The sequence below is a fragment of the Lycium barbarum genome, chromosome 2 (genome assembly GCF_019175385.1).
Source record: "Lycium barbarum isolate Lr01 chromosome 2, ASM1917538v2, whole genome shotgun sequence".
Taxonomy (NCBI): domain Eukaryota; kingdom Viridiplantae; phylum Streptophyta; class Magnoliopsida; order Solanales; family Solanaceae; genus Lycium; species Lycium barbarum.
Genome location: NC_083338.1, coordinates 129,028,017 through 129,040,516, shown reverse-complemented (window position 1 = coordinate 129,040,516; position 12,500 = coordinate 129,028,017). Strand labels below are relative to the sequence as shown.

General features: G+C 36.4%; 1 long non-coding RNA gene across 1 annotated transcript; it reads right to left on the bottom strand.

Moving 5' to 3' along the window:
- Nucleotides 1-6,558: 6,558 nt before the first annotated feature.
- On the bottom strand, nucleotides 6,559-8,369 carry LOC132627194 (uncharacterized). The gene is made up of 2 exons (XR_009577803.1): nucleotides 8,038-8,369; nucleotides 6,559-6,819 (listed from the first exon to the last, which is right to left on the bottom strand). It is a non-coding gene; the product is annotated as an uncharacterized LOC132627194 (long non-coding RNA).
- Nucleotides 8,370-12,500: the final 4,131 nt, after the last annotated feature.

The following is a 12,500-nucleotide window of genomic DNA, read 5'->3' as shown; positions in this document are numbered from 1 at the left end:
GGAGTGTTGTTGAAACTGCTATGGACTCTATGATTAAGCTTGTGGGGAAATAGTTAGTCCGGAATACAACATACCTAAAAATTACTATCAGGCCAAGAGATTAGTTTCCAAGTTAGGATTGTCGTATAACAACATTCATTGTTGTTCAAATGGTTGTATGTTGTTCTATAAGGAAGATGTTGATTTAAATGAATGTAAATTTTGTGGACATGCTCGGTTTAGGCAGGCTCCTAGTGGGAAGATGGTTCCAATTAAGTCGGTGTGTTATTTACCTCTTATACCTAGGTTAAAGAGCTTGTACGCATCGCCGAGTTCCGCTCCTCACATGAGATGGCACAGTGAAAACAAAAGGGCGCCTGGTGTTATGTGTCATCCATCGGATAGAGAAGCGTGGAAACATTTTGATAGAACTTATCCTGATTTTGCTAGTGAACCAAGGAACATCCGTTTGGGTTGGAGTGCGGATGGTTTCACACCTTTCTCTGTCTCTGCTACACCCTATTCTCGGTGGCTAGTGTTTCTTACTCCGTATAATCTTCCACCTGAGATGTGTATGACAAGTCCTTACATTTGTCGAAATATAGTTATCCCTGGTCCTCGTAATCCAAAAGTTTCGATTGATGTTTATCTACAACCTTTGATTGATGAGTAAAACAGTTATGGTGTGAAGGTGTAGTGACATATGGTGTATCAACTAAGTCAAATTTTATTTGGCGTGCTTCTTTAATGTGGACTGTTAATGATTTTCTTGCGTATGGGATATTGTGTTACACCCCGGAAAAATTTTGTGTTACCAAAAACTGTAAACGGCTTAGAATGGGCCAAAGGGCCAATACAGCGCGAACGCGCCCCCAACGTGGCGCGAACGCGCTGAACAAAAATCTGAAAATCAATTTCAGAATGAAGGTTGTGTTATAAGAAGGTAATAATGGCATATATATGACATTTGGAGACCATATGGTGTAAATTAGTTCATATGTTAATTGACGAAAAGCCCTCGTTGCTGCAAGCTAAGTGGGGCCCACATGTCAAAGTTTTATAAAGGACATATGAAGATACATACGAGTAGTATATGGAAAGTTGAGCAAGTCCTAAGAAGGACCCATAAGCCAAAAATGGGCATAAGCCCTCAAAAAGGACGATTTAAGGAAACGTTTTCGGATGATCTGACTTGAAAGGGCAAAAACGGCATTATAGGTTTGGAATTTGGGAAAACTCATAGAAATAAAAGTTGTAGATAATTGAATTATCTTTCCAACCATAGGTCGTGGGGCCTCATACGATATCGGGATCAAGAGTTATGACCGTTTTACTGAACGAACATCCAGTCAGAAAATTTAACCCTGCGCGAACGCGCAGAAGGAATTTATTTAACCCTGCGCGATCGCTCCAGAAGGCAGCGCGAACGCGCTGAGCATTTTTCCAGTCGTTTCTGGCAGCTTCTAAACATCATAAAAAGGGGGAAACCCCCCTCATTTTCAGATCAACCCACGAAAAACACACCCCAAAACTCTCCAAAAATTTGGAGAGTTCTCCCCAACTCCCCAAGCCAAATTTTTGCCCAAACCAGGTATAATTTCCCAATTCCAGTCCGGATAGCGTATAGTTTTCACTGCAGAATCATATGGCAGGCGTGTGGTGGCCTAAATTTAGCATGGAAAAGTGGAGATTAAGAAATATTAAAGGGAGAAAGGTATGAATCTCTTTCTATTTGTGCTAATACTAGTTTATTTACGAAGAATACGCGATTAAATAATTGTATACTGAGTTAATTAGTTATGAAAGTTGGAAAACAGCGTGTGGGCTGTTTTATGAGATATTTTGGAGTTGAAAACATTATAATTGATGTTGGTATTGTTGTTGTTGTTGTTGGCTGCTGAATTAAAAATTTGGGCTAGGCATATAAACAGGGGAGATGCTGCCCGATTTTCGGCAGAATATAAAATAATATAATTTGAATTATGGTACAAGTGTACGATGAAAAGGCTAACATTAGTGTGAATTATCTTAAATATAGACTTACAAGCTCGGACACATAAGCGTAGCTAATAGGACGTGGAACAGGTATGTTAAGGCTCGTCCCTTTTCTTTCAAAGGCATGATCCCCAAGTCGTAATGTCTCAAATGTCTCTTTTATATATCTTCTTTACTTGCAAAAGCTATAAGTCTATGACTCCAAGGTATAAGTCTTTTCCTAAAAGTTCATAATTGTTTTCTTCAAAATGCCCATATTTTTTTCGAAAACCAAGTTTTAAGAGATAGGAAGCTCTTATGACTAAGATGATGAATATGATCTTATAATGACAACGATGAAGTCAAATATGAGAAAATGTCTATGATAGATATGTTGACGATATGTTCCTACCATGAATATGAAAATATGAAAATGTTAAGTTATTTCTTGATTTCTCAATTCTATTATGGATAAGGACTATTTTAAAGGTTCCAAGTATGTGAAATGATGCCTTATGACCCGGTTCTATGTTTTCTCATGATGACACTCTCCATTGATAGTCTCGCCTTATATCAATTGTCCCTTCAAGGTGAGACACGACGTCCATGGCTATTCCATAATATAATCGGAGGTTACCGACCTTACGTCACTCCGATGGACACATGATTTTCTTTGGGCTCTCCTGCATGCTTATATGAGATATGTATATGTACATGGGGTGGGGGAAGGGATATATGGGGAAGGGGAAGGGACATATGTTGCATTGTCACCTGGTCAGCTGGCGTTATCATCCCGGACGCGGGATGATGAGTCGTGAAATTACGCGATATTCGACGCTAATTCCTTAAGCTTTTGTGACTCCTTAAGCACTTTTGTTGTTACTTTTTGTGTTTTTATGTTGTTTTGTAGGAAAAGATGCCCGGAGAGCATAAAAGAGCAAAATGGATCAAAATAGACCAAAATGGAACAAAATAGAGCAAAACAAGCCAAGTAGCTGAAATGAGTGATCGGAAGAAACCAAGTGAAAAGAAAGTCAAAAAGAGACCAAACTGGACCATTTTGCAAAACTGTCAAAACTGGACAGTTTTGCAAAAACGGGACAGATTTGCAAAACTGTCAAAAGTGGACAGTTTTGCAAAAACGGGCAGAATTGCAAAAACAGAAATATGGAGGCAGATTTTGACATTTTTTGGACTTGGAAAAATAGAGGGAAGCTACAAAAGAAAGATTTGGGGCATATCATTTTCATCTTTGGTCATTTTGCAAGTTCTGGAGGCTAGGGTTTCACCTACACAATTGGAAGAGAAGATTGGAGCACTTTAATGAGATAATTCTTAAACCTTTCTTCAATTCCTTGTTTTGTATTGAATATTTTAGTGTGTAGTATTTCATTTCTAGACTTGAATCTCGTTTATGAAAGTATTCTTGATTAAAGTTTGGTTTGAAACTCTTGTTATGCTTATGTATTGAATGATTCTTATTGCTATTGAAGTGGGTCTTTGTTGATTTAATTAATCTCGTTCTTGAATGTTTCCAAAGGGATTAGCTAACCCTAGGACTCACCCATTTACTTAGATTGAGCTTGGAAAAGGAAATCTAGGTTGGGAAAGATTAATTAACAAGAATTTGGGTCATTAAACTCATCTAATAACTTGAGCTCGGAAGAGGATAGTTACTTGAGGTTAAATTGATTGTGCCTAATATCACACTCTAAGGCTTGGAAAAGCTTAGAGTGAAATTCATTGATTTGGTTGGAAGACTTTCAATGAGATTTTAGATATCATTATCTATTGACATAAACCCGTTCTTAGTTGTAAAATCGTGAAATACATTGGATCGTTACTTGAGTGTAATTTCCTTTGTATCCAAACTTGTGGCCATTGATCATTTTACTTGCTTTCTAGGTTAGTTTACATTTCTGCATTAGTCATAATTTTCTCAAAAACCCAAAATATTATCCATCGTTTGGCTTTAGCGTAGTTGGTGAAAGTTCCTTACTTTCTTAATCGCCTAGCATATTGTTCCCTGTGGGATCGACCCCGACTCATAGTTGGGTAAATATATTGCATACGACCGTGTACACTTTCTCTTTGAGGTATGTATTTGGACGTTATCACGGGATGCCCGGACGCGGGATATATGGGCAAGCCGACGTATTTCGGCGCTATGTGGGCGAGCCGACGTTGTTCGGCGCTATGATATGACATGACATGATATGATATGACATGATATGATACGACATGACATGATATGATACGACCAGACAAGCATGCATGGCATTCGCCCCCAGGGGCACCCATATGTACAGGTTACTCTTTTATCCTATGACATGTTCTATGTTTCCATGCAGTTATTGTTCATACGCTAATTTCTTACTATGTTACTATTCCTGCCTTACATACTCAGTACATTGCTCGTACTGACCCCTCTTTCTTCGGGGGGCTGCGTTTCATGCCGCGCAGGTACACCCAGATGAGTTGAAGCTAATATAGAAGATATTCCAGCAGAGTTGGCAAGCTCCACTTGTTCTTGGAGTGCTACCGAGTCAGAGTACATGTGCTACGATGTCTGATAAATGTTAGAGACTTTGCAGACAGAGTCGTGGGTATAGGATGTCGGTATTGTGAATGTCATTTTATGTTATGTTATAAAGTCCATATGATAACAGATTATATTTGATTTGAGTACGATGAAAAAAATAAATTGAAAGCTTTACTATGTTTTCCACTCCTTATTGATGTAAGAGTCTAAAGAGGTTAAGTATGTAATAAGAGTCAGCGGGTTCGCTCGGCTCCGAGTATGGGGTCGGGTGCCCATCACACCCTAGCTGAATTGGGGTGTGACATATTGCCTGGTTGGATGACTGCTGGAAAGCTAGTTTATCCTCATTGCATGGAAAATAGTAAAGCATTCACTTTAAAACATGGCCGAAAAAATACATGGTTTGATTGTCATCGTCAGTTTTTGCCTATGGATCATGAATTCAGGAAAATGAAACAGGCATTTAAAAAGAATAGCATTGAAAAGGATCCACCGCCTCGAACATTGTCAAGAGAGGAAATTTGGGGGAGGGTTTGTCACTTTCCTAAGGTTACAGAGGTTGCACCTTATAGACTTCTTGGTTATGGTGTTGAACATAATTGGACTAAACAGAGCATATTTTGGGAGTTACCATATTGGAAGGATAATCTTCTACGCCATAATCTTGATGTGATGCATATTGAAAAAAAATATTTTGATAATGTATTCAACACTGTTATGGATGTTAAGGGTATTATGCCCTATTTTTAACAGATTAAAACTAGTTCACAACTTATGACTATGTTTCCCCTAGTTTTGCAAATTTTCAGAGTCGCCAACTAATTTTAGGAAATATTAGAAAACCAATTGTAAAAGTGTAAACTCCATTTTTTAGTCTTTCAAACCTGTGAGATTCTAGATAAGGGTTTTATTTACACCGAGGGAAGGTGTTAAGCATCCCTCAAAGTCTATCCGAAGACAGTCTTTAAACTTAGTTTAATTAACACTAGAGGGGGTATTATTTAATTATTTATTATTTATTATTACCTATTTAAAGAATTGCGGAAAAGAAACTACTCTCTCAAAACTATTTGTATAAAAAGGGGGTTTTAAGGTAATTGTAACCATGTGAGTAAATGCGTATTTATAAAGGAAGTAGTTCATGCTAATGTATGCGTGAGAAAAATATGTATGACATTTATTTTATATAAGAAGAGTATGTATAATATAGAATAAGGAGGGATATATTTTTTATAAGAAAATAATGTATATATGTGATATGTAAAAGAATTAGATAGTATATGCGATATATATGTATACGAAAATGGTACATGTGTATGTTTATTGTAGAGGCAATAGTTAGTATACATGAGATGTAAACATATACGTATATATTCATGATGTATTTTTGTATACAATAGTATAAAATGAGAGGATTAGGAATGCATATTTTTTAGAAAAATAATGTATATGTGTGATACTTATATCATATGAAAAACGGTATATAATGGTTCAAAAATAGCTATTTTGTGATATGAAAATAATATATATGTATACAAATGATGAAAAGATGATTAAAGTAATTACTGAAAATAAGATAGTATATATATGTATGCGTGTATATAAAATGAAATATTTACCTCATAGCTCTCGTAAAATAGCTTGAGCCACTATATTCGGACCCTAATGAGGAGTTCTTGTATTCGACTTAAATAATAAGGCCTGCTCATGTTAGTTAAAAAGAAATGCTGAAAATGTTTTTGGCCTTGAGATATACCCCTTTTTTAGAGTACTCATGCTAAAGCTCCGATGTGATTTACCTTTTTATATATATTATGTGCCCCAAAACATTATGCCGCTTTTCTTTTTGTTTCCAAATTGAACTAATTTTCTGGTCTCATTTTTTACCTAAACAGACCTGAAAATACGTGATTGACAACAGTTTTTTTTTTTTTTTCACAAAACAAAATCTGGTTTTTGCCTCTTTGTGAAAACCAATTGTAACATGAAAATTTGTTAGGAAATCTTTAAAGAAAAAAATCTCAAAAGGTTATACTAAATCTAGTATCAAAAGGAGTGGAAGATAAGGATTAAATTCGTTGTTCTGCTCAGCCATTTTTCCACAGGTTCGTTCACAAGCAATAAACAAATACACTACAAATACAATCCATACAAAGTGTTAGTCAAAAATATAAACATGTATACATATGCTAACACAAAGACATAAAGTTTGAAGACAGACACGAACGAGGGACGCCAGACACGAGCAAAGGAGGCTGCTACTGGTTTCTTCTCTGATTTGGCAGAATCCGGAGTTACCATAACTCCAAATGCTCCCAAGGTTCCTCATGAAAAAAAAAAGGATAAGGATTAGAGTTGTCTAGTAAACACACAGAACTAGCAAAAGATAAGTTCAAGAAATTGGCCACGAGAACCCATGATTATTAAGGAAAGCATGGTGAAATTGTTTAGACTCACCAATTATATAGACTAGCATATCAAGCAAATTCTTAATATTTTGGTAGGCTTAACTATCAGAAAAGAAAACCAAACTGGTTTCATTGTAGATTATCATCAAAGTTCTCCCATAACAAACATATATCGGAACAGATTTCACTAGACTCAGAGAGAACAAGTCAAGAAAGAAGAACATAGCCAAACAAATGCAATGCACTTCATGATGTTGCAGCCATTGAACTATTCAGCAGTCTCAACTCACTCCTAAAAGGCTAAAACCTTTGGGGTTGTGGTTTCTTCTTTCTTTTAAAAAATTATCTACCACAAATTATGAACATGTATGTAACCATACTACTAGACACAGATAGCAGTAACAGGACGGGGTTCTACAAATATTTCATTATCTTTTCATACTCAAATCACAACAATACTCAAACAAACAAAGTCTTATGCAACATATAGAGGAAACAAGATTAGGTCCTGGTTCTATGTTTATCAAATAGCAGGTTCTTATCAGCTTACACACCCACCTATTTGCTTAATTCCAAAGATATAACCAAGTGAAATGAGAGATCAAACACCCCTTCAATAAATCAGACGCCTCTTTCGCTAGTTTGGATAACAACACACTCAAAACAACTATTTTAGATGGAAGATGCAGCCCCTATAGGCATGATTTCTAAAACAGTCTCAATCCCAAACCCGACAGAATGTTTACATTTTTTTATTTTATTTCAAGTAATGCAAAGCTAAGAAAAAATTATTCATGCTTTGCATCCAAAGATCCATATTTGTTTCCAAACTTGAAAGAATACAACAATAACTAATTAAGAGCAAATTTCTGGGAACTTAGTCACAAGGCAAACTAATACTTATGTTTTCTTTTCCATGATTATTTCTTAAAAAAAAAAGAAGGAAGAGCAAAACAAATAATTTAGGCTCTTACCTAGCAACACCCTGTACATTAACAAGTCTAGTCAAACTCAAGGAAAATTACTCCAGCAAATAGTCAAACTAAAGGGACACATTTTTTATTTTTTTTTTGAAATTGGTAATTGAAACTAAAGGCACATTTGACACAAGATGAAATAAGGTTCAGTAACTACCTACTGCTTCTTTATCTGATCCCATTTTACTAAACACGCCAGTCCTTTGCTATCTTCTTCTATAGGTAAATTAAGTTAAGAACACTTTTAAGATTTATAGCATGACAATTTAGCTAGTTACAACCATGTTGAAAAGAACCTTTTTCAGAGGTTGATGGGAGGTGGTGTCAGCGACGTCCAAATCGGCTTGTCTTCGTCGGTCCTTCGGTGGAACCGGCGGTGATGGTGATTTGAAGAGGAGGGGGTCGTTTGGTTTTCTGGTTTGGTTCTTGTTTGGTTGAAGAGAGAGAGACAGAGAGAGGGGTTTGGTTCACGTTTTGTTAGAATGAAAATGGGTTGAAGACTTTGTTTGGGGATTCAGGTGTTTTAGTGTTTATTGGGCTGGGTCGGGTCCTATGGGTATTGGGCTTGGAGTGAATGGTTTTGGGCTACTGATTGCTTAAGGGGAAAAGGGAACTGGCCCAATATCATGGGTAGATGATTTAATTTCTAATCCCTCTTTACTTCAACCAATTAATTAAAATATGCTTCTTTGTCCTAATTAATTCCCAAAAAATATACAACTATATAAACTACAATACAAGTAATTTAATATACGTATTTAGTTTTAAAAATAGAGTAAAAGATGATTAACATAGTTATAGATAAAATTAAAGGAAAAATGCCAACACCTATGTCGATATAGGAATATCAACACTATTTTTGAGTGATTTAATTGTAAAGAATGATGTTTAGTAAAAAAAATATGATGTTTGGTGATTTTTAAGAAAAGATAGAAACCTTTCTTAATTTTAGAGAAATAATATCTTAAAAATAGTGTAGTAATTAGTGAAAATATTCCAAACTCATTTTTGGAGAATTTTCACGACTGAGAAGCATAGTGAAATTAATTAAACAAAAAAGGAGGGCAAAAAATTAGGTGTCAACAAAGGGCAAGACAAAAGATAACCCAAAGGCTAGGATGGACTTAAAGGAATATTATAGGCGTCCTGAATTGTTGTTGCAAGAATTAGCAAATAATAAAGTGGTCAAGCCCAAAGCTAGTTTTTCATTCACTATGGAGCAGAAACGAGAGATTTGTCAGTAGGTGAAGAATTTGCGGATACCAAAGGGCTATGCGTCCAATTTTGACAAGCGTGCTAATATGAATGAAGGAAAATTGATTGGTATGAAAAGTCATAATTGCCACGGTTTCATGGAAACTTTGACCCTATTGCATTTAGCGGCTTGCCAGAAAGACTATGCAGCCCCAGTCTAGTCAGTGGGTCTACCCAGCGCCAGTGCCGGCACCTCAGTAGCCCTCATTTACCCCTCTTACATCTATATCTACACCTACTTTCTTCCCACCATGGGTCCAGCCGTCATCTACATCGGGGACTTTGTCTACTTCCCCTTCTCCACGTTCAGGTTCATCTCCCAGTTTGTCTAGTTTGCAGCTTAGAGATAGCAGCTCTGAGCCGGAGTTCTCACATCATTCTACACCAGCTCTGAGCCAGACTCAGATTTGCCCTTCTTCTACTTTTGTACGGGGCTCTGCACCTGCGCTTGCACCAACCCCACCATAGGATGTTGATCATAATATACAGTCGGGGGACAGAGATTCGATGGGTAGGATTTACATCATTCCTGAGGGTCATTGGTAAGATTTTCTTTTAATATTTTTTGACTAAAGTTTTTTCATCTTAATCATTTATTCATTGACTTTTTTATTGTCTAATTGCAGGTTCTATCCAGATAAAGATTCTACAAAAGCCGTCTTGGATGTCGTTTGGAGGTTTTATGGCCAACGATTCTATAGTAACCGAGGTGCAATTCCATTTGATGTTTGCCAGGCTATGTTTAGCGATTTTAATGTATGCAAATTATTACATATTTCATAAATATATTTTACTTTAAACTGTCAACTAACATTATCCATTTCGTGATTTGCAGACTTTGTGTACGTGGGATCCAGCAATTACAACAAGAATTTCTAAGCTCTTTGAGAAAAAGGCGAGTGCAAGTTTGGCTGGCTAGCTTGCAAGGGCTAAGAAGTATAATAAGAAGCCACAGTGGCTAACAGACGGCCAATGGGAAGAGCTAAAGGCGTATTGGCGAACTCCTGAGTTTATCGCCAAATCTGAGCAGACAAAGGCTGCCCGTGCTTTCGCAGAAGGAGGATCTTTGCACACCGCAAGTGCAAGAAGTCAGGGGCATGTCGCTAGGAAAATAGCAAGTAATTTTAAACTTTTAAGTTAATGTATTATCAATATGTTATTATTGAGTTTTTACTCTTTGCTTTAACTTTATTTGTGGAAAGAGGCGTCAGGAAAATTTTCGTCTCAGGTTGAGCTGTTTATGAAGACTCACAAAAAGAAGAATAAAGAGATAGGTGAGGAAGAGTGGATAGAGGATAGGGCTAGAGATTCGGTGCTAAGTGCTAATTCAATTAATTAAGTAATTACATAACTTTAATTATGATATATTCATTAAATACTAACTTTTATTTTTATATATACAGGGTTATTTTGAACAAGAAAAACAGCAGTATTGTAACACCTCGTACCTTTAACGTAAGCATTGACCATGATCCTAGACTTAGAAAATTAGATAAAGAATGTGGGAATTGGAATTTCCCTGTTCAGTTGTAAGATGGGGGTTTACGCCCATGAACAGTGACCGTATTTTAGTATACAGGCCGTAATTCAAGTCGTAAACTGGTACCAAGGATTTCTGAGCATTCTGGAATTTGGCATTTGGATGTCAAATGGTTAAATACGGATCGTATTTCAAAATATGGCCCGTATTTCAAAACGTATTTGTAATTTGGGAAAACTTCCTTGATGAAAGTTGTAGATCTTTGAAATACCTTTCCAACGGTATGTTATGGGGGTCAAACAGACATCTGTGGAAAGAGTTATGGCCATTTTACTGAAGAGACGCAGTGCAGGCCGTATTTTGAAATACGGTCAGTATTTAACTGGGCGGAAATTTTAATTTTTCCAGAATAGTATATATTCGTTCCTATCAGTTCACATCATTATTTTTCATTCCTCCAAGCCGTAGAACGACCTCCTACCCTCTTCCATCATCAAGAACACCAAGGTAAGCCTACTCTAATTATTCCAACTCAATTCTAACATATACTCTAATAATCTAAGCAAGAAATTATTGTTCCTAATCTAGGGTTTTCAAGAAAACCCATCTCAAGGTTCAAGAATCAATATTTAGGAAATCTTCTCCAAAACTCAAGTCTCTAATTCAATTTTTGGAGCAACTAAGGTATGTAGAACTTCCATCTACATGTGGGAATCTCTACGTTCTTCCCCATGTTCCGTTTCTTGATATCCATGAAGTTCAAATCCTAGGGCATTAAACCCAACATATTGGTAGCCCGTATTTATGTATTTATGTACATGAATTTTGTACCTATATTCGTTATTGTATTCCTAATATTCCATTACCGTTATTAGGAACCCTAGCTTAATCCATGAATCATGAATTCTTCCTCATGTGTTCTCATTATGTTGATATGAAACTTTATGATTTTATCTAGCAAGTTACAAGCATGTTTTCAAGTCAATTATTTATATATAATTATGAACTATTGTTATTACTCATGAATCAAGAACATGTTTGCAAGACTATGACAAGTTATCTCATGAAACCATATTACAAGATATTTCATGAAACCATGTTACAAGTTATTTCGTGAAATCATGATTACAATTTATTTCACGAAAATCATGAGCTTCTTAGCCAATTATATCATATTCATGTTTTTGGGAATTGCTTAGTTAACCGAGAAGGCTCAGATAGCCTGAAACTAAGTAGCCACCATAGGATAAGGGTTGTCAGCAAGGAGGCAACACCTTCATTATGCAGTTTGGATCCTTACATGCTTATTATTACTTAAATCTCATATCCCTGGCAAGGTGTGAGTGTTCTGCTGGTAGGACGCAAGTACCAGATCATGTTGTCGGTTATACAATAGCGTTCCGCACGTTACAAGCAGTTTTACATACATGTATTTCCATTGATTTACTGTTTTCAGACTTTACTCATGTTTCATGCTCATGTTCAAGTTACATTCAGTTTCAGTTTATGTCCTATACCTATGTTGTGCTATGTTCTTCATTTCAGCAGGTTTTACATACTAGTACTATTCACTATGTACTAACTTCTCTTTTGCCCGGGGCCTGCACTTCACGGTGCAGATACCGATTTTCCGGAGCATACATCTGCGCAGTAGGATCACTTCAGTTATCAGCTTATTAGTGAGCCCCACTCCTCTCGGGGTTCAACATGGAGTCTGCATTAGTATTCAGTTTATGGTAGTCCAGGGCCATGTCCTGGTAGTTAGTATTCAGACATGTTTTAGAGGTTTCATAGACAGATGTTAGTTCACAGAGTCAGTTATGCTTTCATGTTTGCAGACTATTATGTTTGTATGTTATTTCATGCTATGAGATAATTTCAAGACT